Raw genomic sequence first — 27,101 nt, 5'->3', positions numbered from 1 at the left:
TCAGAACAGATGGAATTTGCGAGATATGGGCTGTAGGGTGGATGAGCTCCTCTGGGGTGTGCTAACATGTGAGAGGCCTTGCGTTGTCATGGGGAAGAAGTCCGTTGGCGTTTCTGTGGCGACGAACATGCTGAACACAACTTTTTTTTTATTTCAGTTTTGTAAAGGTGTGTGGGACATGCCGGCACGTGAGAGGTCGGGTAGGTTTCCGCGACCTTGTTGCGATGATGACAAGACTCCTCACCCAACGACACACCGTACTTTTGTACACTGACAGGTCCCCGTAAACATTCTGCAAGAGACTGTAATTATCTGAGATACTCTGGTTTTCTGCCAAAAGAAACTCAATGACTGCTCTCTGCTTGGAACGCAACTTCGTTACAGACGTCATTCTCAAGGTTAATTATAGTGTCGCCGGCTATCGGAACGTCATGAAACTACAGGGACTGAAACGGGAGTATTCCACGATGTCCCACAACAAATTCTGCATTTTTCAACGAAAATTGCCGTCAAAGAATGTATTGCATTACTTATTAAATCTCCCTCGCATGTTATGTCATCGGATGGTATATCAAGAGACATATAATATAATCCGATTGCAACCCGTTTCCTTACGTAATTAAGGTACGACACGGAACAATGTATCACGATATTGTCGGCTCTATCCTAACTTTCTGTCCATGTATTTAATTTCACTAGCCAAAATGTGCTGCAGTTGATAACAATACAGTTTTTAACACAATAATGGCTACGCTTTCTTTTATTTCCTTTTAATAAGGCTACAGATATGGTAGGAGAGACGTAAAGATTCTCTGAGTCAGTCCTTGGAAAGTGGGTGGTGAACAGAAGGCAGGGACCTGCATTAGAGTTCACATGTAGTTCACAACTGCACCTCTACAAAAATGTTATAAGTGAGGGAATATGAAGTGGCTGACAGAGTATTCTCGCTCAACTTGTATATATTTATTAGAAAGCGTCTTGCATCTCAACGGGCCGTATTACGCTAAGTACCAACTAATATCAAACTCTCCTTTTCCAAAATTGCTCCTAATCATCTGCATATCAGGATCTCGTGTGGACTTATATCCAGAAGGAGCAGAGCATGGAAAATGAGCCTTGTGAAAATGAATATAAAAATAAACATGGATTTTATGTGAAATAAAAGCAAAATAATATCCAGAACGTCGTCAGTCCGTGCGAAAGTGTTGAGATGGAGGAGACAGTTATATCTGAAGAGGAACTTGTTGGTTTTTCTAGTGCTACCTAAGAATATTTAAGAGCTGTTACCATTTCCTGTTTATTTGAACAGTAATTGGAAGTTTCTGGATAACATTTTACAATTTTCAGATACTGTATTTCCTCGTCCAGATAATGTTTAAAAACTAACATCGGATATTTAATACTTTTTCTTGAAACAAATGTCATAAACTTTGTTTTAATAATTTTTGATGCTGTTTTAAAAAATGTACATCAGTTAAACTCTTGGAATTTAATGATTGTGAACTTTGTTCCAAGGCACAAATGTAACTTTCGAGTGTAAAGTAAGTCTGAAATCTTAGTAGCTTTTTATTAAAAAAATATTTAAAAGCATAAACATAATTAAACTTCTGAAGACATGAGGCATTTTGGTCAACCACAGGATTTTCGCACACATCTGCAACACCAGAATGACATTAATATGTTCCACTTAACTTCGATTAAGACATCACGTACTCCACGTATTCTACAAGTAGATGCAAGGTGTAATACTAAATAGCTTTGCTTGGTTTTTCGAGGGGGCAAATGAGCAAACGAACAACCCTGAAAATAGTAAAACACCCGGGACCAGAACGTTGTAAGGGAACTGCTTAACCAACATTATCGTTAACCATTAATTGTTAACATGGAGTCCGACAGATCCTCAACGCATTTAGTTTACCTAAATTTGTATGAACAAAATTGGCAACATACAAATCTGTTTATTTTCCGTCACTAGTTTTTCATTCTTGTGCTGCTCACCGTTATTAGCGTTTGACAGTTATTTAATGGCTGGCGAGTTCCTTATAAGATAATGTCGAACAAGTAGGTGTAAATTCGGATACTCAAGCTTAAAATGGCAAGGAAGGATTTTCTTTGGGAAATTTGATTCGGGTTAGTGCAAGACCAGCTGAAGAATAGGGAAATACTGGGTTGCTTACGCAGAGAAATTCGCCAAAGTGCGGCAAAAATGAGTGGGTCAACATCTGCTGTTAATGACAAACCACCACAAGAAGAAGTGCCAGCTGAGAGAGGAAGGTGCATCATCTGGCCTAAAAATAAGGGTGTAAGAGCTCAATTTACTTGTCATCAGTGTGGGAAACATAAGTGCATGAATCATTCCTTACAGTCTATGATCAGTGTCTAAATGGTAATTGTAATGAGTCATCAGAAGAAGGCTGTTGAATTGCTGAATATTCAGTTCACATTGTGTAAACGTAATTGCAGGAATTATCTTTTATCTAACGCAATAAAATGCGTTATTTTTTCAAATAAGCTTTAATAGGTGCAATTTCACAATTTATATGGCTGCCTCTACGTAAAGTTGTATTAAATAAGCTAGTTATTAATATTATACGTTTGTAGTGGCATTAACATATCGTGGGATCCAGTGGACCTCATGTTACCACTTCTGTTAAATGACGCCGTGTTAGCAAAAGTAGGTTAAGGAGAAAGGAATAAACAAAATCCAATATATCAAGCCAACGTCGGTAGAGGTGCCAACCGTGCCTTAGTGAACACTGCCTTCAGACAGCATTCGGATAACATCCGTTGACCACAAGATAGCTGGCGCTGAGCACCTTGACGAGCAGCCTTGTGATACGCGCGATTTGTTGGGGTTGTTTGTGTGTTTAAAGAAACAGCTGTTAATACTGCAACGCAGCGTGCAGTTGGTGGCACTGCTGACTCGACTGGACGTGGACGGTACGCGGCTGCCCCCTCCACACGACCGCTGTACATAAGCGAGGGCGGAGCGTGACGCCATGCCCTCGTAGATCATTTCCTACAAACTGCTACACAACCGTCAACACAGAGAATGCTCTCTGCCTCCCAGCAACCATAGAACACCAGCCAGGATACAAGAAGAGTGTAGCGGGGTGCCGTGTCGCCTCATATACAATTACTACCCTTAAGCCGTCGGCACAACGGGCCGTGCATCCGAACATTGAGCGTTGAGCCCTGTCATAGCATGGAATATCACGTTGGATAGTCTATCCCAAAGTGTGGAGCAATATCTAGCATGTCAGATATTTTGAACGTAGACAAGTGAGAGGGCTGAATTCCACCTATGTCAAATGCATGCCGTCTCCCTTCAGCACAGAGTTGTGAGGCGCCATATTGACTTCCAACTTAAGCCCATACATGTATATTCCGACTATGATCACCAGTAATTTGAGGATCTCTCGAAAACACGTGAATTTTATAGATCGTTATGATAAACTCACGGGAAATGTCGTAATCGAAATAAAATAGTTATTGTAACTTACGTATTATAAGAGCACGTCATTTGAAGGCAACGGCATGTTAAGGATCCACCAAAAATACGTTGTTCTTGGTACAGTTTGTTATATTTAAGTTTAAATTAGTAATACAGGGTGATTCAAAAAGAATACCACAACTTTAGGAATTTAAAACTCTGCAACGACAAAAGGCAGAGCTAAGCACTATCTGTCGGCGAATTAAGGGAGCTATAAAGTTTCATTTAGTTGTACATTTGTTCGCTTGAGGCGCTGTTGACTAGGCGTCAGTGTCAGTTGATGCTAATATGGCGACCGCTCAACAGAAAGCTTTTTGTGTTATTGAGTACGGCAGAAGTGAATCGACGACAGTTGTTCAGCGTGCATTTCGAACGAAGTATGGTGTTAAACCTCCTGATAGGTGGTGTATTAAACGTTGGTGTAAACAGTTTACAGAGAATGGGTGTTTGTGCAAAGGGAAAAGTTCTGGACGGCCGAGAACGAGTGATGAAAATGTAGCACGCATCCAGCAAGCATTTGTTCGCAGCCCAGGAAAATCGACTCGAAGAGAGCTGCAAATTCCACAATCAACTGTATGGAGAGTCCTACGAAAAAGGTTAGTTATGAAACCTTATCGTCTGAAATTGGTTCAAGCACTGTCTGCAGCTGATAAGATTAAAAGAATCGATTTCTGTGATTTTATCCTTGCTCAAATGGAAACAGATGAATCTTTCGTTTCAAAGATTGTGTTTAGTGATGAAGCAACTTTCCACACTAACGGGAAAGTCAACCGTCACAATGTCTGTATATGGGGCACTGAGAATCCGCGGGAAACAACTCAGTATGAACGTGACTCGCCTAAGGTGAACGTTTTCTGTGCTATTTCAGCCAATAAAGTTTTTGGTCCCATTTTCTTCGAAGGTGCTACTGTAACTGGACTACAGTATCTGGAGATGTTAGAGAATTGGCTGTTCCCTCAGCTCGAACAAGAACCACAACAATTCATATTTCAGCAGGATGGAGCGCCACCACATTGGCACTTATCTGTCCGTAACTACCTGAACGTCAACTACCCGAGGCGATGGATCGGCCGCCAGGCAGCCCGTGACAGAGCACTTCATCACTGGCCTCCAAGAAGCCCTGATCTTACCCCCTGCGATTTTTTCTTATGGGGGTATGTTAAGGATATGGTGTTTCAGCCACCTCTCCCAGCCACCATTGATGATTTGAAACGAGAAATAATAGCACCTATCCAAACTGTTACGCCTGATGTGCTACAGAGAGTGTGGAACGAGTTGGAGTATCGGGTTGATATTGCTCGAGTGTCTGGAGGGGGCCATATTGAACATCTCTGAACTTGTTTTTGAGTGAAAAAAAACCTTTTTAAATACTCTTTGTAATGATGTATAACAGGAGTTTATATTATGTCTCTTTCATGAAATACACATTTTTAAAGTTGTGGTATTCTTTTTGAATCACCCTGTATAACGACGATTAAAGCTTTCAGAGGATTGTATTGTATGTTAACCAGGGACCTAGAAACGATGGAGAGGCTCCGTCCCCGCCACAGCCGCAGTGGTCCACAATCCCACGACGACTACCGCAGTCCACTTCACCCATCCGCCATCCCACACCGAACCCAGGGTTATTGTGCGGTTCGGCCCCCGGTGGACCCCCCAGGGAATATCTCACACCAGATGGGTGTAGCCCCTATGTTTGCGTGGTAGAGAAATGGTGGTGTACGCGTACGTGGAGAACTTGTTTGCGCAGCAGTCGCCGACATAGTGTAACTGATGCGGAATAATGGGAACCAGCCCGCATTCGCCGAGGCAGATGGAAAACCGCCTAAAAACCATCCACAGACTTGTCGGTTCACCGGACCTCGACAGAAATCCGCTGGGCTTTGAGAGGATGGCAACATGCTAGATATAGGCTCACACAATTCAGGTTTGATTTAGCATGGTGGCACGGTAGCTCAGCGTGTTTGGTCAGAAAGTTAGCTGTCCTCTGTAGTAAAAGGAAACCGAGTTAATGAATCGAAAAAGAAAAATTAGAAAAAAAAGCGCATTGAATAACGTTGCAGATTCGGAACGAAATGTATGATGTGTTGGAGGTTCGTACCCCGTTACAGTCATATATATTTTTGTTTTCTAATCTTTATGTTTTTAATAGGTTCTGATACTTTATTAATAGTTTTGTATAAGTATGTACTATAATGTTCGACGTTATGTAAGTATAAGTTCCCTTTTCTTTGAGGAGTGACATTGTCCAATTGGCGTAATCTAAAGGACAACTTGAACTACTTGCTGGAATATATTTTCTGTCTTTTTCTTTTAGGATTTGTAATTCACATGTAAAGATTCTGCTACTGAATAGCAACAGTGATACAGTAATAACGACCTTAGGGTTTTATTACAAAATGAGAATGATGAAATAATTTTTAGGTTCTGTGGAGACCTATTGCAGATTTGTATTGCAGTATCTGTGATGGAACTTCTAAAAGCTGATATCCTTACTGAATGGACATGGTATTTTACTTTTTGCTTAGAACATGTCCATGGACACTGAAGTTTTTATTTATGTCCACAACAGACAGAACAACGTGAGTAGCATATGGACAAGGGAGGAAACGTGTGTTTTAATAGGTCTAATGCAAGAAATTTACGCCATCAATTTCGTAAACAAACAGTGTGATGTACGAGCCAGATGCAGTCGGCAGTTGCCGCTGGAGAGCGCTGCGATTCCGTATTCCATGTATTCCATGTATGTACTAGTAGCATCATTTCTGAGCCTTCAACAGCAAGTTGAAAACAGCACGCTTAATGTTGACGTTCGACAGCACGGATCGTGTGACGACGGCTTTAGAGGGTACATGAGCGTGGACAGCTGCTGAAGCGCAGCTCTGTTGTCCGCTTTGAATAGAGTCGTTGACTCACTACGGTTCAAGTGTACTTCATTGCACATCTGTGAAATCAGAATCTGCTATTGGACAGCATTCAATGGCCTGTGTCCTCCTTTGCATGCTGTGCACAAGGTAGCCGAGCCTGTAATCACTCTATGACGGAGGCTCTCAGCAGGTCAGCCGATGAGTGAGGAAGATCCCTGTCATGATATATATGTTACTACAGGTCTTCACTGTCAGCAGATGACGCAGCTCATTCCACTCGATTTATTTTCACCTCCTGGAGGTAAACAGCCTCGAGATTTGGTTGTGTGGTCGTGCTTTACGGCCTCGATAAATGAATCCATCGCCGAATGGCCGTTGGCCAGTGAGCCGAAGGGCCCTGCTCCTATACGGCACAGCCCTCAAATTACACTCTCTGGCGACGACAGGCGTTCGAGAAATTGAGGCAAAATACAACTGGTTCACCGTTTTGCTGATCCCATGAGACAGCCTGGAGGTACACGGCTGTCTACATACTCTTCTACAATTATCGTCAAGTGTAAAGCAAATTATGCACTCGCCGAAGAATAGAACTCATCAATATTGATCTAGGTTTCATTCTTGGTGTTTTCTGGAAATGGAGAGCTGGGAGATTCGTACAGTTTTCCGTTTTGAATACCTGTAGGCCAAACTGATCGTGTGAACAAGGCTGGGTATCTTCTACGTCAGTACAACATTCCCAACGGCCTCCGAAAAAGCAGCAAGTATTTTTGTTGCGTTCTCCTAGGTCTATCTATGAAGATTAATTTGACCGCCTTATTTTGGGATTAAATTGTTATCCACAGGTATATTGTGCTAAAAATCTGTTAAGGGGCTCCGGAAAGCCCTATTTTTCCAATGTTAAAATAGCGCTTATAAATAAGATGTTTTCTCATAAAGTATTTGAGCTAGGAACTTGAAATATTTGCTGGTTATTTATTGAAGTATTCGCTACAACGTAACATACGGATTTTTAAAAAGTTGAATTCAATTGTTGGAGGTTACTTTTTTCTATCGTAATGAAAATTCACTGCTTTTGTGCCAGTTTTTTGTTTATGAGTTAAACAGTATACAGGTTTTCGTAAAAAGGCTGTGTTCAGGTACGCAGATGGAGCTGTGTAACATTTCCTGAAAATTAGGAGCAAATTGGTTTGGTAGATCCTGAGAAAACAGGTAATTTGTATGAAAAAATGAAACTTGTGGGAATCTAGCGACAAAGTTTGGATTACCTTCTTAGTGCATTCCAGGTCCATACAATGGATTATCTTCATCTTCAGCAAACTGCTACTCCAGCTTCCTCGTTGCCCTTTTCTAATTACTCTGGCTTGTATTTCTGTGCCATTTACAGCCCTTTCAGCAGCCCGAAGACGTTCCTTGTCTAATGCAAGCATCGTTCGTACCAAGCAGAAAACTCTTTTCATTCCGATATTTCGAAATACTTTGGACCTTACAATGTTGTCATTATTGAAAGGAGCAACAGCGATATGCACACCAAAGTGAAGCGTTTCTATTCCAAAAAACGCATTCTTGGGGCTTCTTGACCGTGTAATACTATTTACATATTCGTTGAGGTTTTGAATTTTTCCATGAACACACTTTTTTTAACAGTCCTAGTGCTACTAAGTCTCTGAAAACAGGTTTTATCACTTCCATTACCGCATCAGGTAGACTGTTTATGAGTGTACACTTCACCAGTAAGCAATCCCTTGTTGTACTTACACCAACTTATTTCTCCTTTCTGACACAAGTAATGATGGGGACATTCATCGGCTGAAAAAGGGTGTAAAGAAAGATCCCGAACAGCCTTCTTCACTTCATCGACATTGTGTATGTCTTGCATAATAGCCATTCCATTTTGTCTGTTAACCTTCTCTTCGCATTGAACCCTTTACTAACACTGAGTTTTTGTATTCTGTGCGAAGCTTTCAGTCGCCGAAGTCTTCATTCCATTCATTTCTGTTCGTGTCCCATACACTCAATTTTCTGCACTACATCATCATCATATGGCTTCAGTTTCTGAATATGCCTGAAACTTTTAGAATAACCGTCACCAAGGTAATTCACATATCGCACTTTATCACACGCAACAGAACGTTGCAATATACTACCAACACCAGCCACTTCCATTCCTCCAATACTGCCTCTATAGTTAGCTGTACAATTATTTTGACGTGTACGTTTCTTTTTTGTGGACACCTACAATATTTAGATATTACTGCTACATTTAAAACTTTCCTTTATACATACTGGTGGCAGATACTACACCATGAAGAGATGTGTGTCCCCGTATATGCCAGCTACCATCTAATGCTGGTGTCAAGTCTCTGTTACCACTGTTTTCTATTACTGCCTTTTCCACAGCTTCTTCATAGATTCTATGCAGGCATGTTCTACTTTAGACTCTGTAAATCTGTTGCAGTTCGTAAACTTGGTTGGGGGATTTTGAAGATTCATCATGCCACAGAAATCTGCACCTGCAGCATCACCGTTACCAGTTGTACGCAAAGCATAAACAAATTTATTGTTGTGGTCATAGATTTTGCTACTATTTTCTTCATTTAACTTACAGCAACACTGTTCCAAAAGGTGGTCATGAATGAACACTTACCACATTTCAATTCCATTTCACTCGCAAGTCCTACATGACATTTTATAGAGAGTTCCAGACCCACTTCACTACACTTAATGCGTCTTTTAGTTTGCAAAACTAACATATCAAACATTTCATTCACCTCAGATTCGTCCATAAAACATCCATACTTTTCACTAACGGAACGAAGATTCCTCTGCGAAGCTCTTTCATTCTCACTTTCATTGCAAGGGACAGGTGTACCAGCAAGATTAGGTTCACACACTTGGTTATTGTCTTTATTGTATACGGTAATAACACCTACCTTTGCCTTTCCAACATTTCTCCTTTTCTCAAAAGCCTCCAGAGGATTTCTAGTCACTTTACGTTTACCCATGATTATCCTTCAATGAAACAGGCACTTCAATGAACGGATTTCACTCCGAATATTTTCAGCATTACAAAATAGTAAATAAACATGATACACACGACAATCGAGCGAGCGTTTTTAGCTTTGTTCGTTTTGTGTAGGAGGGTAGGTTGGAGACAGTTAGACAAGTAGTGGAATTTTAGATTTTTTCTGTAATTCAGCACCACGCCATCCAGTGGGCTCGATTTGAAGAATTAGTAAACAGTGGTGTAGTAGACCTTGTGTTAATTTCAGCATGTATATTTAAAAACATTTAACTGAAAGTATGGTCATGCGACGTCAGTAAATCATAATAGACGACGAGAATTCATTTCAAAATTCAGAGGATAGTTTTGGGGAAAACAAGTGTTTTTTGTGGAAACGAAGACGAATGGCTCTGAGCACTATGGGACTCAACTGCTGAGGTCATTAGTCCCCTAGAACTTAGAACTAGTTAAATCTAACTAACCTAAGGACATCACAAACATCCATTCCCGAGGCAGGATTCGAACCTGCGACCGTAGCGGTCTTGCGGTTCCAGACTGCAGCGCCTTTAACCGCACGGCCACTTCGGCCGGCAGGAAACGAAGACGATGTGTTATTGCTGTAGCAAACATCATACTCTAGGAGGTACTGGCAAAAAATATCGTAATCCGAATCGGATTAAGCATTATTAAAATTAAAGGTATAATCTGTTCCCGTTACTAAAATAATTCAGCTGTGTGATGCAGCACTAACGACTTTCGTAAATGCGGGAACGCATTGTGCTCGAAATATATCTGCAATGAAGTACTGGGTTGGTGCATAAGTTCGTAGCGTTTTTCAATAAGTTTAATGCACACAACAGATACACATAACAGAGACTTTAATCATCATTAATATATTGTCCTTCACTATTTAAAATTGTCGACGCTGGGGTAGTTTTTTGATTTCCCAACTGTAGAAATCACGTGGTTACGAGGCGGTGTAGTCGTCGAGTCATGTTCGGGGCTCATTTTCATCCGTGAAGGAGGTTCCTTGAAGGTTGATCGATGAGAATGCAAAATGTGAAAATGCGAGGTCTGAAGATCACATGAAAAAGGAGGGTGTGGAATGATTTCACAACCGAACTCCTGAGTAGGGTTTTTTGTCAGTTTAGCAGATTGCGGGTGGGCGTTATCGTGGAATAGCGTCGTTTGGTCCCCTCCCTCAAATCTACTAGCGAAGTACCTCTGCTGCTCGTAGGAAGCACTAAGTCTTTATAATGGGAGGGACTGACAGACCTAGCGGTAATAAACTGTAGATTGTCTCACCTAGCGGTAGTAAAATGTATACGGCAACGTCCGTTGTGAATCAATATATGTATTAGTGAAAAATCCTTAAAGTAGTTCCAGAAATTAGCCTTCACGTACAAACATGAAAACACAGCGGGTACTTACATATGTAAAACTTCAGTAGAAGCGGAGTATACAAAATATCCGTAGTATTGAGATGTTTTCTACAAGTGTAAGTATAGTAAAGCTGATTGGAAAAATTCAGTTTAAAAACCTTTTCCTGTATAATTTTTTCGTAGTGGCCTCAAATGGTAAGTCATACATGTCATCTCAAGCTAAGACCATTGCACAAAAAGTGTGGCGCATTGTCAGAAGACAGTGCCTGTCCCGGTTTTGAGCCGACACAGTTTTGCTGCGGTACGGATAACAAAGACGTCACAGCCTGGGAGAGACACGGTGTGGCAACTGGAGACGTACACTCATTTTCAGAAAAAGCAGAACACCATGAACGACTAGAGACAGGACGTTCATATTCACAGGACATATACATTAATATGTTCTGTGGAAATGATTAGCATTTCAGTCACCTCGGTTCAGCATGTATTCTGTTGCCTAGTAGGCACAACGTCCGCCATGAGCGCTGATCACTTAATCCATGCGTGATGGCATCGACGGGTATAAGGTGCGAATGGCGTCCTGTGTTATAGCCATCCAAGCTGCATTCACCTGCTTCAAAATTTCATCTTTGGTGGTTGGCATTGGGTCACAGTGCTGCACCCGTCGTTGCATTACATTCCATACATTTTCGATTGACGACAAGCCTGGGGATCTGGCGATCCTGTGACACCAAGAAGGAAGATGCTGGTGCAACAACATGTGGTGGTGTATTGTCATGCTGAAAAATAGCATCTGGGGTGTTGTGCACAAAGGGTATGGCTACAGGTTGCAGAATGCCATTAACGTAGGTCACACTGGTCACAGTGCCCTGGACACCCACCAGCTGTGATTTGCGCTTGTGCCCGATAGCACCCCATGCGATGAGGCCTTTAGTTGGCACTGTATGCCTTGTGCAAATGCAGTGACTGTGATGACGCTCCACCTGTCTGCGGCCAATCAAAATACAGCCACCGTTTTCCAACAAACAGAACCTTAATTCGTCCGTAAACACCATTTGATGCCATTCCTGTCCCCACTGACGTCGTCCCACATATCGTTGCCGTCTAGGGCGTTTCTGCATATTCGTTAACAGTAGGCGGAAAAGTGGACGAAGCGCACGGAACCCGTGTCGTAATAAACGGCGACGGACTGTCACCCCTGATAGTGTGCGATGTGTCCCCCTGTGCCGCTGTTGTGCCAGAGCCGAGGCGGGCACAGATATGTGCTGAAATACCATTCGGACGGATCTCGATCTTCTCAGGAGGCGGTCTGGGAGCGAACTAACCCATGCCGTCGTGTTCTATGGTCATCCGTGAACCATTCTGCGCGCACCTGCTGCACTGCCGAAACATTTCGTCCCACACGAGCAGCAAATTTCCGGATGGATGAACCATGTTCTCTCATTCCAATAATGCGCCTTCTTCCAGACTCACTAATTTGACGATACGGTTGTTACATGCGTCTGCGAGGCTTCTTACACGTCAGATCGAGTCACACTTCGGTTTACAGCGACAACGGAAGCAGCAGGAACGTTTTACCGACAGTTGGTGTTGTGTCGCGATATCGAGTTTGACCTTGAACCCATGGGATGACATGGTTCAAATGCTTATCGTTTCTGTAGAACATACAAATTTTCTGTGTATATGAACGCCCCCTATAGTCGTTCAATGTTTCCGGTTTCTCTGACCATGAGTCTACTTCGAAGTTGAAGAACTCATTGCAGTACGATTCTTGTGGGCAAAAATTCTAAATTGTACTCACGCTCACCTCACATTGTGTCGGTGTATGGGCGAAACAAAATGTTGCGTCCAACCGCCAGTTACGTGGCTCCAAAAGTTTCGTCCAAGGCAACATAGACATCGGTGATGCTGATGCGCCATTCATTCTAGATATTGCACCATTCAATTTACACCTTTTCGGCAAACAGAAAGAACATCAGAGAGAAGAAACTTTCTAACGGTGAGGATATTTTCACAGCGATTCTCGAATGCGTCGATGACCACGAAGCGGATTTCTGTCGTCGAGGAACTGAATAATTGGTAGAATGTCCCAGCCGTTCGTTACAGAGACTATCAGGACCACTTTGAATTGCAGTGCAGCGTAACGTAACAGTTACTTAGCCTGCCGTAAAAAAGTGTAACTTACTTTCTGAAATCCCTAGTACAACCTTCGGAGTAACGCTTTCTACAGTTATTTCTCCTGCATTGTGCATATACAGGAGTGGGAAGTAAAACATGAGTTTCACGCGTAGTATTTTGTTTTCATCTGAGTCCTCAAATACATACTAGAAATATTTCGCTCTCTCTCTCTCTCTCTCTCTCTCTCTCTCTCTCTCTCTCTCTCTGTGTCTCTTCCTCTCTCATTTTCTTTCTCTATCATACCGTTTAATGGGCGAAAAAATGCATCTTAATTAATTCTCCGATCCAAATGAATCTTCTTTCGTATTTCTTGGAATTGGTTTCCTCCTTTTTTTGTTCTTTAGGTTGTAAATGGGGAGAAAAATGAGGAACTCATATCACAGGAAACCTCAAGTGATAAAACTGTCAGGTGAAAAATGATTTATCCATGGCTTTGTGTTATTGTATGCCTTAAAAGTCTTCCTTTCTAATGCTACAAGACAAACATTCCTTCATACTTCATCAATGGGAAACCTAGTATCGACACTGAAGTTCTGCAAAAAGACGTTACAAAAATTGTGTTGTGTACATAGTTCCACGTAGTCAGCGTGTAGACAACTTTCCCACTAGAGCGTGCCCGGCTAAGCACAACAGCGCAGGCGCTGCGCTCGTCCGTCTCTGCACTACTAGATGGCGCTGTCCTAGAGACGGACCAAATTCTGCTTCCGCCGATCCGCGTATTAATATGTAACGCAGCCAATGAGATCGCTGCTAACGTAGAACCTTTTCTCCTCGTGGATCACACTCGCGCAGTGATACATGAACGCGCAAGGTAATATAACCAGTGTACAGATCTCCGATTACTCAGTCTGCATTTGTCTGTACCAGTCTACATTAGTCTGTACCAGTCCATAGTCAAGTTTCACTCTGCGACTAATAAGATTATCATATTCCTATACATAGCCATGAAGATAAACGTATAGACACTTTGTCAAGTATCAGAGATATGTGAGAATAAGATTAACGTACCAAGACCAAAGGAAGTTCAGATTGTCAATTGTAAATAGCATCCAGAATCAAGTTAAGTAAGGTTTATGATTATTATTATTTTAACAAATGTGTGTGAAAATTAATCAAGTTCTGTTTAAAGTTGGTCACCGTCAATCTGCTACTCTAAGCGTGCAAGTGGCATTTCTATCGTCTGACGTAACGGCAGAAGATAAACACGCCACGATAAGACAACGAGACATATTGCTGACACTCGCCTACTTCCCTAGAGCGACAAGTCAAATAATCTGATGGTGTGTGTACCGAAGGTCTTACAGTACGCACACCACAGATTGTGTCGTTAACAGAAAAATAAAAAATGTCCTTCAAGTAATATTTCCGAACTCATTTTTCGAGGCAGACATATAATGGCCCTTATATAAAACGCAACGAAAGATCGTTCGTATCTGCTCAGTAATGATACCACTTCTACGCTCCATCAGTCATTGACTTCATCTCGAAAACAAAACTTCATAAAATTTTTGAATTTCAGGACAACATTAGAAACCTGCTTTGCGCAATGTTACGTCCTTTTACATATTATTCGGCGCAACAAGTACTAACAAGTACTAGGTTAGTTGAATCCAACTGTGAAGAATTAGAGAGTTGGTCTCTTTAGGTAAAACTGTTTGGTGGTAAATTATATACTACCTTGAAATATCACCCACACTTACAATGAAAAGCCAATGAATTCGTGACATGCGTGAAACGTTTAGGTTAAGTAAGGAGGGATCTGCAGTTTAGTGGCGTTTTCTCATACGCTGCTTTACTTACTCCGTCACCAAAGGCAGTCACCATACAAATTAACTCTACATGAGTATAGCATTTTTCATCGCGACTATAGCTACCCTTGCATCAAATTGTGCCGATGATTTTGTGTGGAAAAAGAAAAAAAAAGTTAACCGCAGCGTTCGTGGGGTTCCCACGTTTTGAGTATATCTTCCATTCCTGAGTAAATGCTTGCCCACAGGCGCAAATGAACGAAGGAGAACACTGACAAATTGTCTGCGAATGCGGTTCACTTGTATACGCCTCTATTCTCTCAGGAATTTTAAGCTTACGAGCCATTATTATCCATATGACAGCCCAGCAGATCTTATATACATGAACGGCTAAGGAGAAGATCTGAAATATTCGGTAAATTTTCTTCGGGTTTCATTACCACATCTGATGAACCAGAATTCTAGATTCAACTAAAGTACGAACTGAGTAATTATTCCCGCAGTAGGTCACGGGAAGAGCACTCTTGATGCAGTTATACACGACTTTGTGTGGTTGTAGCATGAATATGGATGCACAACATACGTTCCATTTGAAAGTCAATGAGCTATTCATCAAGAATGAGCTAGACGTGGAAATTGTTATACGCTTCACGCACATTCTCTGTGGAAGGTGTACTGCTTGCTATTAATTTTTGTCAGATATCTTAGATTTCTCTTTATAATTTATTGCTTATTCTTATCTTATTTGGTGCATATTCATCTAAAGTGCGGATTTTTCTGCCAGTGAGGTTTCACTAGAACTCATCGCCATCCATCACTTTTGGAACTAAATATATCCCTCGTAGTTTTGACAGGGTAGTAGTGATTTTTCATCAAATACTAGGAACCAGCGTACTTTACTTTTGGGGACGACCGACGTTAGATTAGAGTCCTGCTCGTTAATCACTCAGTTGCGTGTATAATAGTAAATATTACTACAGATTTGCTCGTCTTACAGTTACTATCAAGCTTTGGGAAGACAAACTCCTGGCACTGCCTTGTCGTGCATCTTAAGTGACTAAATGTGTACTCTATAGAACTCTCAATCTACGAGTGTATATCGACTATCGACGTTAGGTACGGCTGCGTTCGCTGTAGATCTTAGGCCAACGTCAGTTACAAGGACATAACAATTATGGGTTCCATTTGTGTTGGTTATGCCCTTCAGAGGCGGCAAAGCGTAGTAATTTTACGATGTGAGTATGCCTATAATCCAGTCATCTGCTCTGCGTGAAAGAGGGTAGGCAAGACTAACTGAAGTTCATGTTTCGTTAATGATACATCTTCCTCGGCTTAGAGACATTCATGCTTCAGGTTTTTTGTTGAAAATCGCTCTCTGAATTTACTGGGGAGGTATATGCCGCACACACTGCTAGTAGGCCCTGTTAACTGAAATCTCGCCGTTCCAGGGCCAGCGAATACTGAAGGACGCCTAGCATCGCGGAGATGCGTCAACGAACATTTTATCTCTAACGAAAGTTTTCCTCATGACGTGATCGATCATCCCTAGCCGATTAAGGCGATGATTCTGTAACACCATATATACCGCGTGTAATAGGTGTGTAAGATCAGATATTTCTACTGGGAACTGAATACGGTGTACTGAATAACATTGCCTCAATGTTACGTCATTTGCAATTTTTGGATTGGTTAGTACGTGCAAGTACACGTGGCAAGACCAAGCCGTTAACGTTTATTTTCCCCTGGGCAGCAGGTCCTGTGTTGGATTCAAAACGATTAGTCTGTACTGAAGGACGTAGTCGACTTATTGGTTCAGTACAACCATGGAGAAAAGATCAGTTCATATATTTTGTCAGCCGTGGCGGCTCTCCCCCTTACCGATTTCTACGATTATTCGACATCGTGCGTCAATAGTGCGGAATGCTTCCAGGCAGTACTCTTTTACTTCCGGTGGTCTTTTGAATTTTCTGAGTGCAAACCTTCACTTGAATTAAATTACGAGGTTTTATTCGCTGCCTGGACAAGCTTTGAGGAAGTTGATACTAGACACAGTGCCACTGAAAATGCCGTGGTAAAAATGAATTCTTCTGCTTTTATTAATTCGTACTATTATTGAAAAGTATGGACCGAAACAATCGTCTTCGACCAACACAGCGCCGGCCGCGGTGGTCTAGCGGTTCTAGGCGCTCAGTCCGGAACCGCGCGACTGCTATGGTCGCAGGTTCGAATCCTGTCTCGGGCATGGATGTGAGTGATGTCCTTAGGTTAGTTAGGTTTAAGTAGTTCTAAGTTCTAGGGGACTGATGACCACAGATGTTAAGTCCCATAGTGCTCAGAGCCATTTGAACCAACACAGCGCTGGAATGCAGATTTTATGACTTTGGATTGGTGTCGAAGGAATTTAATTTTCAAGTCATCCCATTTGCTCAAGTAACATCAGATATTTCCTACGAAACACCGTTCGCTCAAAACACTGCGCAAAGAGTCAAACTGAACTTTCGCCGACTAGGAACACGATCAAATGTAATAAATGAACAGAAGTGAATGGATTGTTAATTAAACCAAAAGAATATAATAACACTGAACCATTATTATCAGAATATAAGAAAAAAGATGTCAATTGTATTCCGAAGTAAATGCCTCCTATGAATCAAGAACATTATTGTGTCAGCATGGAATTCAACTTTCTTACGAAAATAAAGTCCGTAGGCTGATTCATTGTACTGAAATGTAAATGGACTTAATTCTTTAACTGTTGAATTATTCCTGTTGTAACTGATAAGTAAAGTTTAAAACCTGTATATTTGTTAGTTTTCATTCAAATGGTTCAAATGGCTCTAAGCACTATGGGAACATCTGAGGTCATCAGTCCCCTAGACTTAGAACTACCTAAAAATAACTTACATAAGGGGATCACATACATCCATGCCCAAGGCAGGATTCGAACCTGCAACCGTAGCAACAGCTCGGTTCCGTACTTAAGCGCATAGAACCGCTCGGCCACAGCAGCCGTCTTAGTTTTCATTAATCAGATCTTTTCACCCCAACAAATATTAGACTGTACGTGGGGTGAATATCTACCGCATAAACTGCTAAAATTCGGAAGGGGAAAAAAAGGAAAAGGAAATCTGTACTTATTCTCTGACTTAAGAAACAAGTGTAGAGTTGAGTGGCAAGTGAAACTGCACGAAATGCTTGAATAGCGCGGAGCTTGTAGTTTTGATAGGTTATTTGCAGCACCATTTTTAAAGAATTTGAAGTAGGGGCAAGGTTAACTCAGATATATCGCAGTTTTATTGCAAAGTTTTTGTAAATGTTCTTTACAGTTCATTGAGCCAGGCACTGACTGGTAACAATGGTGAAGATTTTTACTGCTAGCTTCACAACTCGCAGCATTGTCTATGCAACGCACTCAAAGTAGATCTTCTCCCGGTGCTGTTCACCAGGCGCCGGTCGGCGTTTCCGAGCGGTTCTAGGCGCTTCAGTCTGGAACAGCGCGACCGCTACGGTCGCAGGTTCGAATCCTGCCTCGGGCATGGATGTGTGTGCTGTCCTTAGGTTAGTTAGGTTTAAGTAGTTCAAATTCTAGGGGACTGATGACCTCAGATATTAAGTCCCATAGTGCTCAGAGCCATTTGAACCATTTTTTGTTCACCAGGCAAGTGGCGGTTCTTAATAAAGAGTTTCACCTGCTTTTCCAACAACGGATATGGTTTCACATTTCCTGACCAACCTCACTGCAAAATGAAAAGTAATACAAGTACGGCCTGGGACTAAAGTCTCAGGTATATCGGTAGTATGAGAGCAGCATTGTTGGCTGCTGAAGCAGTAAGAGGGGGGTGCTGAACTTCGTTCTCACACATACAGTCGCCTCCCATTCATTCAGATAGATGAAATTCGTATGAGATAAAGTCGTGTCTACTCCGCATTGTCTTTCGCATGTAGAATTGCTGTACGAAATGGTGGTCTTTGATCTCATTTTCATTTCTTTCAGAACATTTGTTAATCGGAATCCATCTCTTTACTAAGCATCTGTCAATACCACGTGGCTTATAGACAGCTTCTCCCATTCTCTACTACTAAGCTATGTTAATGTTATTTTTTATAATTAAGTAATATAATGCTCGGAAGAGATAAAATATTTTCACTCAATATTTGCTCATAGCCGCCTTGGTGAAACTGTTAGTCTGATCTGCTTGTCTATTGTGTTTCTGATACACTTTGACTTCTCCAATTCTTATCTTAAATCCGTTTCCCTTGATCTACCAATTCTACCATGTGATTTTTGCCTTTATGTTAGATTCTTTGTGTTTTGTATCTTGGGAAACGTGTGCCATACGCTGATCAGCCAGAATATTATGACTACCGACCAACTATCGATATAAAACCGTCCAGGCGATAGCAGCGTCACCATGCATGTAGTATCACTGATCGTGCTGTCAATGTGTAGAATGGAGAAGGCGCACGATCTGAGTTTGATCGGGGGCAGGATGTGATGCCCGGATGTTAGGCACGAGCATTTCAGAAACTGCGCGACTCGTCGAATGTTCGAGGAGTGGTGTGTAGAGTCTTTTCAACACGTGGCAAAACCAAGGTGAAACCGCGTCCGGACGTCGTGGGGTTGCCCCCCCCCCTCCCCCCCATTACAGATGTCGAACGCCATGGGCTGGGCAGACTGGTAAAACAGGACAGGCGGCGAACTGTGGCGGAATTAACATCAGACTTCATTGTTTGGTAGAGTACAAATTTTTCTCACCACACAGTGCACCGAACCCTTCTAATGAGGGACCTCCACAGCCGACGATCGGTACATGTGCCTATGGACGCTGGTGCAGTGACAGAACGTTTCATTGTCTGATGAATCCCGATACGTTCTTCATTCTGGCGATGGGAGAGAGCGAAACCGTCGTCTTCCAGTGGAACAGCTCCTTGACATCTGTACCATGGGACGGAGACAAGTTGGCGGCTGCTCCATTTTGCTTCGGGGAACACTGACGTATGCATCTATGGCTTCAGTGGATGCTTGTGCAAGTCACCATGATGGCCAAGGAGAATCATATACTAGTTGTGAACCACGTACACCACTTCTTGACGAGCAAGTTCCCCGACGGCACTGGCATTTTTCAGCAAGATAATCTGGCATGTCACAAGCCCAGGAGAGTGATGGCGTGGTTGAAGGAACACAGTGGCGGGTTCAAATTGATGTGCTGCCCCCCACCCCCACCAACTCACCAGATCCGAACCCGATCGAACACATCCGGGAAGAGACTGAACACGGCTTCAGATAGATTTCATTGCCCCCCTCCCTCCCACCCCCACCCCCCCAAACTGCGGAATTTACAGACATTAGGTGGCATGTGTGTGTGTGTGTGTGTGTGTGTGTGTGTGTGTGTGTGCAAATACGATGTCAACTCCCTCCAGCTACCTACTAAGGCCACGACGCGTCGCCACTGTCACCGGTGCCAAAGGTGGGCATACCGGCTATAAGGAAGATGGTCATAATGTCCCAGCTGATCAGTTACTCACGTTGCACTGTACTCAGGGGATGAATTGCATATTTTGGTAAGATATTAGGTTGACAATGATTCGGTTCTCCGCAGTATACTGCCGCTGAGACAACGGAAATGCATATTATCGCATTCACTAGATAAGCTCTATGGTTACAAGTTATTATGCAGTGTAGGAGAAAGGACGAAAGATACGTTTGGCCCTGCAAACATCGCGCCTATATGACGCGATTTTTTGATACTGTCAGGCTATGTAGTATGTGGTTTGCAGTCTATGCCAACATATAGTACTCAGTTGCGTTACTTCTAAATAACTCCCCCACTTTTCCGTTGCGTTTTTCACATCATTTGCACATATTCTGTTGCTATTCCAAAGTAAGATGGTGTTGCCAGTCGACCATATTCATCGTCTGAACTTACATTTTAGCGTATAAACCACGTAAACATAAACTTGTATGAACACTCGAGCAAAGCTTTGAAAGGAGACACTCCTTACAATATCGTTTTAGATGCGGAACACATTCTGAATAACTGACTCGCTGGTGAACTTATATCGACTTGTCAAATTTATTTCGAAGTTCCACAAACATTACATGCAAATTAACTCCGTATTTAAACTTCAGAGACAAATGAGGCTAAATAATCTGACATTCTGAAGAACACTATTACTGAATGTGATTTTTGATGCCATCATTCTGAAAGGATTTAATTATTTGATGAAGATGGTGGTAATAACTAAATCCAGATAAAAATTCAAACAGTTTTTCTTCTTTCTTGAGGATGTGCAGTAGTTGAACGACGGCCGTGTTGCGACAGCTGGAGTTAAGTAAGACAGGACGTGAATCATCTGTGGACAGTAGACGTTGTCAGTTCTCTTAAGCCCCAGCGGTCAGTTACTGGACATTATCCCTCTCTGCTATTGGTACTAACCTGTTTTATTATGTCGGAAGCTCACAGGAGAACGGACACTCATAGGGCATAAAATCTCAGAGCCCAGCCGCCGTAGACTAAGTTTGCCAGATTCTCTTCTGATCAGTGGTAGGGGAAGACGACTTTGAAGTGAATGCGATAATCTCTTGGTACTTGCACCTTGAGTCACGTTTCAGTATGCCTGTTTTTTACTTTTAGCAGAAGACAGTAATTTTGCTAGAGTGTAGCTGTTACCGTCACTGCGTCATGATGTTATAGTGAGGTGACACACAACGCCGTGAGGCAAGGAGGCAGTGCAACAATTTCCCCGTTTGTAACGTTGACGGCTATCTCGTGGTTTCAGCTCCATCTAGAATGGTTGGATTCTCTTTCCAGTAAGTTAACAACATGGCATTTGAACGCTTTTCTTAATAATAATACGAGGGGCGTCAGGATTATAGTACACCATATTATACCCCACTTTCTTGGCTACTAACACTAATCTTAAGCATAACCTCCGTTCATTGGGACGGCCTACGCCACCTTACTGGGACGGCCTACATGCCCTCAGGGTACCGCTCTATTGGTGGACGTCGAAGCCGGCATCTTGTTGCGTCAATAGCTTCCCTATCACCCTCGTACTACTTCTAGCGGAGTGCATACTTCACTGGGCCGACCAGATCTTGGTTGTAGGGTGAATGAGGAAGAACAGTGCAGTGATGTTTTGTGAGCTCCTTGTGCAGACTTGTGTGAAGCCTTGCATTGTCATGGGAAAGGAGAATTTCGATTACATTTGTGTGGCGACAAACACACTTAAATCGTTTCTTCAGTTTCCTGACCTCAGCACAATACGCTTCAAAGTTTTTCGTAGCACAATGAAGGAGGACTTTGTGGTGTCACCGCCAGACACCACACTTGCTAGGCGGTACCTTTAAATCGGCCGCGGTCCATTAGTACATGTCGGACCCGCGTGTCGCCACTCAGTGATCGCAGACCGAGCGCCACCACACGGCAGGTCTAGAGAGACGTACCAGCACTCGCCCCAGTTGTACGGACGACGTAGCTAGCGATGCACACTGACGAAGCCTCGCTCCTTTGCAGAGCAGATAGAATAGCCTTCAGCTAAGTCAATGGCTTCGACCTAGCAAGGCGCCATTAGCAGTATATTGTCTGAAACTATAGAGTCTCACTTGTATCGTCAATAGCGATGTACCAAGGATGGATCAAAGTTAAGTATTCCAGAAGCTACGTACTTTTCTTTATAGCGTTCATTACGTATCCTGTTTCAGACCTCACGCCATCCTGCGTAAGCTTATAGCGTGTATTTCGGTCTCCTCAAACCACACTGTGTCGGCACTTCTGTCGACACATCAGACATCATACAAAATAACTCCTTCAAAGTCCCGCAAGACCGTCGCCCTGACTTAGCAGCAGAGGGTGTGGCTTTGAAATTTCACTTTGGATGACAGGTGGTGTGGCGCCACTCGAAGGATAGTACTGTATCGTCCGAACAAGAGACAGTCAGGGCAAAAGCACCACAGGTGCAAAGATGCGAGCTGGTGCAGGTGTCATAGAGACTCAGTACTTTGCGTGAGCTTCAGTAGCGCCACGGGCGGCGCTGAGGACGAAGATATCGACTTCGCCTCGGCCAATTGCCGGCCGAGTACAATCCGCCAATGAACGGACGACAACGGACAGAATCGTATCAGGGCGGTAGAAGAGCAGGTTACGCCCACTTGGTTATACATCATCATCCAGGGTTTACCTACACAGGGAAAGTCGTTTAGTTAACTCTTAGAAGTGAAGAGACAGTAATTGTATTGAATTTGCTGTGTACTGTGAAGTTTACCTCAGATTATTTGCACTTAGCCATCGAGGGCCTTTTTACTGTGTTAGATTACATGGAGAGTACAGACTTCCGTATTTAGGAAGTCACCAAGATATGTAATTCTTTTTAACTCGCTTGTGTGACTTGGTTACTAATTTGTTGGAATGTTGTAGAACCATCCTTCTCCTATGCTGTTATCTGACACTGCGCCATAGCTGTGTATTCGTGGCAGGGAAAAATTGTGTTAGCGGTGTACTGCACCAGAATCCGTTTCACGATAAGCTCGGCCTAGCGTAACAATAGTGGCAATTCGCTCTCCACAGCATTAGCGACGAAGCCTTCACAAAAGAGGCCTCGAGAGTTAACAAAAGGTGGCCGCTTCGTTTCCGATACGAAGTGTTGAACCCATGTTTCATAGTCTGTGATGATATTCGACAAAAATTGTCACTATCAGCGTCGTACCTCGCAAAAAATTCGGCGCAGGTTGTTCTTCGTTGCTCTTTATAGTCTTTTGTTAGGCGGCGAGAAACCGTACACCTATGAGTACGCCAGTTGGTAGACGAGTGTGTCAGCACAACCATCCCGTTGTGGAGCGAGGGGTTCGTTTGTGATTCGTCGATCACTTTGAATGAGAGTGTCCGCACGTTCCAATATTTCAGGAGCTGCAGTTGTGAGCGGCAGGCCAGCACGCGGGAGGTCGGAGAGGTTTGCGCGACCTTGTTGCGGTGATGACAGACGCCTTGCCCAACGACTCACCCTGCATTTGCTCACAGTCAGGTCTCTGTAGTCATTCAGCTAGTGCCTGCGAATATCTGCGATACTCTGGTTATTCGCCAAGAAATGAAAATTAGTGACAGCTCTCTGCTGGAAACACACCTCCGTTACAAACGGAATTTTGAAGGCTGCGTATAGCGCGAACACCTACATGAACTTCATTAATCTGTATAGGCTGAAGCGGGAGTACCCCATGATGTCCCACAGCAAATTACACATTTTTTCAACTGAAAACGGCCGAAAACATTACTTATTGAATGCCCCTAATATGTTGTTTCCTACATCACTGACTACATTAACTGATTGCATTACCTCATTAGTAAAGGCTTTTTTGGCTATATGATCATGAATTATAGCGGAGTATATATCATTTTTAGACACTTATTGTTTTTATTAGATTTATATTCCATATATACCTTTCTCAGTCTACTAATGAATCGCGTTCTGCACTTACTTGTTGCTTACACAGCCAGCTAGCCTAATCTCAGACAAAACGTAAAAAAAGAGAGTTGTATGGTGTGCGGCACATGCAGCCGCAGCGCTAAAGCCGCGTCGCCGTATCATGGCAGGGGTGGGGGGAGTTTTGTGCCGGCACATTGTGTGGCGCCGCCCGAGGCGTGTGCTGGAGTGCAGTGCAGCGCTGCCCACGGCAAACACGACTGGTGGCGCCTCGGCTGGCAGCTGCTGCTGCCAGCTGCGGAAACTCCGCCACTTCTGTACAGCGTCGGGTGGCTGTTCCGCTAAGTCCGGTTCCTCTTCCCTATCACGTGAAATTTTCTGTTCTGTTTTCTTATCTGCAGTTACATAGTGGTCGGCCGAGGTGGCCGAGCGGTTCTGGGCGCTACACTCTGGAACCGCGCGACCGCTACGGTCGCAGGTTGGAATCCTGCCTCGGGCATGGGTGTGTGTGATGTCCTTAGGTAAGTTAGGTTTTAAGTTCTAGGGGACTGATGACCTCAGAAGTTAAGTCCCATAGTGCTCAGAGCCATCAGCCATCAGTTACATAGTGATGACATGCTAGCCTTTCTTTTCTCACTGCAGCGTAAGCAGTGGAGTGAGTCATTGCCTTTTCTCAGTACGCAGATAAATAAATACACATTCACGTACACTAAGCTTCAGTTCTTACGTCTGTAACATATCGTCTCAAAATTAAATTAAAGTTGATTTCCCAAACCTTGCGAAACCTCAGAGACATTGTCATTGTTTGTAAGGCAACTACTGCAAGTGGACGTTCCCTCTCACAATCAGATGTTCCAATTTCAGAATCCGCAGCTCGCCTCGCGTTTGGCGCAAAAGTTCCTGGGTTTTTAACGTGTTATTATTCTAATAGATCTCACTATCCTGAGGGGTAAGGAATCGAAAGTAGTTAGAAAATCTACAGATTATTTGTTAAACATTTCTTCCTTACAACAGAGTCAGTGCGGTACCTTCCTCGTCTCAACGATACAAACAGAGAAACAACATCGTCTGTTGTGAGTTGGCAGTTTTAAGAAGTGGACCTGCGGTCGTAGTGTATCAAAGTTGTTGTCACAAATTGAAGTGAAGCACTGGAGCAGCACCTCTAAATCAGGTGTTCAAGACGTTCTTCAGAATATTTTGAAGGACAGAAAAATATATACAAAATTTATTCTACATGTCTTGACTCTCGATCGGAAACAACGGCTATTGGACGCCTGCAACGAAAATTGAAATGCAAAGTGCGGACAATTCACTTCTGGAAAAAGACCTCCACGGGTGAGTAGATTTGGTGTTATCAGTACGAATTTACTATAAAACGACAAAATGAGGACATTCACACAAAGCGTCAACGCTTTGACGGCATAATCGATATTGAGGACAATGTGACACATGAGCTGAACAACATCCCAAGGAACGACTTTTATGACTATTTCACCTGCTTGTATGAACTTTCTTTGCGTTACACTCACGTTGGGGGACTTTATAGAATGCCTAAAACACTGAAACCACCATCTTTTCTCTATTTTTTATCAATTAAGTCTGAGACATTCTGGAACGGTGGCGGCTGTGTAACGACAGTAACCTTTGAAATAGTTGCTGGGCCACTGGGCCAACATAGTGGATGACTGACCGAATTAACCCTGCAACATTAACCGAGAAGGAAAACCACAGATGCCACACTCCCCGAGGGTATGCAGCTTTATTGTGTCACTCAATGAAGATGGGATCTTCTTCGGTAAAACATTACATAAGTAAACTATTCTCCTTTCGGATATCCGAGGAGGTACTACTTTTGACGATGCTGTTATTAGAATGTTGCATACCATCATCGTATGCCTAGGCCAAAGAATTAGAAAGAAATGGCTATGTTGGCGTTGCAGTGCGAATTACAGAATATCATGTGAGGACTTTATTTCACACACACAGACGTTTAATCAGTGAAACACAAACATTAGTGGTACAGTGTTTTTCCGCGTTTTACGTCAGAACATGTGTAGTGTTGCATGTAAAACGAGGCCCATAACACCATTGCCAAACACAAGAATAACTGAAAAATGTGCACGCAGACGACACTTCCTGACAGAAACAGTAATCATAAGAAAATTCAGCAAATAGAAACTCACGTTGGCTACGAAGCCTTTCGCGACGTATTTCTTGAATACAAATCTCTCGGCGTACATGCCGCGTCAATTCAGGATAAAACTCCAAGCTTTCGGCCACTACCCCCAGTCAGTTTTAGCCCTGACGACGACCATGGAGGTAGTGGTCGTAAGCTTGGAGTTTTATCCTGAATTGACGCGGCATGTACACCGAAAGATTTTTATTCAAAAACTCACGTTTCGAAATGTAATGAAACTAACTGTTTATTAATCGAATACAAAATCAAATTTCTGAACATGTTTTACTCCAGACCACTGAGGATGTTTTAAATGCGTAAAGCGAAAGGCTTTTGTGTAGAAGAAATCCTCGTTTTGAGCAGTGCTAAATGCATCTGAAATATCTTACGTAATCGTGCTGAACGTTTCCGAAAAGTGTCCTCCAACGTGGTAAAACAAGTTAGCGCATACATTACAGACCTGTAAAATTATTTAAACAAAGTGTTAGAGGTAATGAAAAGCAACTCTCTCTCGCGCACACACATATATGTGTTCGGATATTCCCGTTACAAACATCTAGGACTTGTAGAAGGGAGAGATTTTATTATATTTTGAATAGGAAACCATGTCCGGAAACGTACAGTTTCCGTTATGCGACCGTTTCATTTCAGATGATGAGTTAAACATCTGGAATGTAACGGTCGTATAACGGAAACTGTACGTTTGCGGACATGGTATCCTGTTCAAAATATAATGAACTCGCTCCCTTCTACAAGTCCTAGACGTTTGTAACGGGAATATCCATTTGTGGAACTGAATTTGGCAAGACGCAGTACAGGTATTAGCAAAAATTCGAAAG

This window comes from Schistocerca serialis, chromosome 4 (genome assembly GCF_023864345.2).
Source record: "Schistocerca serialis cubense isolate TAMUIC-IGC-003099 chromosome 4, iqSchSeri2.2, whole genome shotgun sequence".
NCBI lineage: Eukaryota > Metazoa > Arthropoda > Insecta > Orthoptera > Acrididae > Schistocerca > Schistocerca serialis.
The sequence above is the reverse complement of the archived record's forward strand: the minus strand, read 5'-3'. Positions refer to the sequence as shown.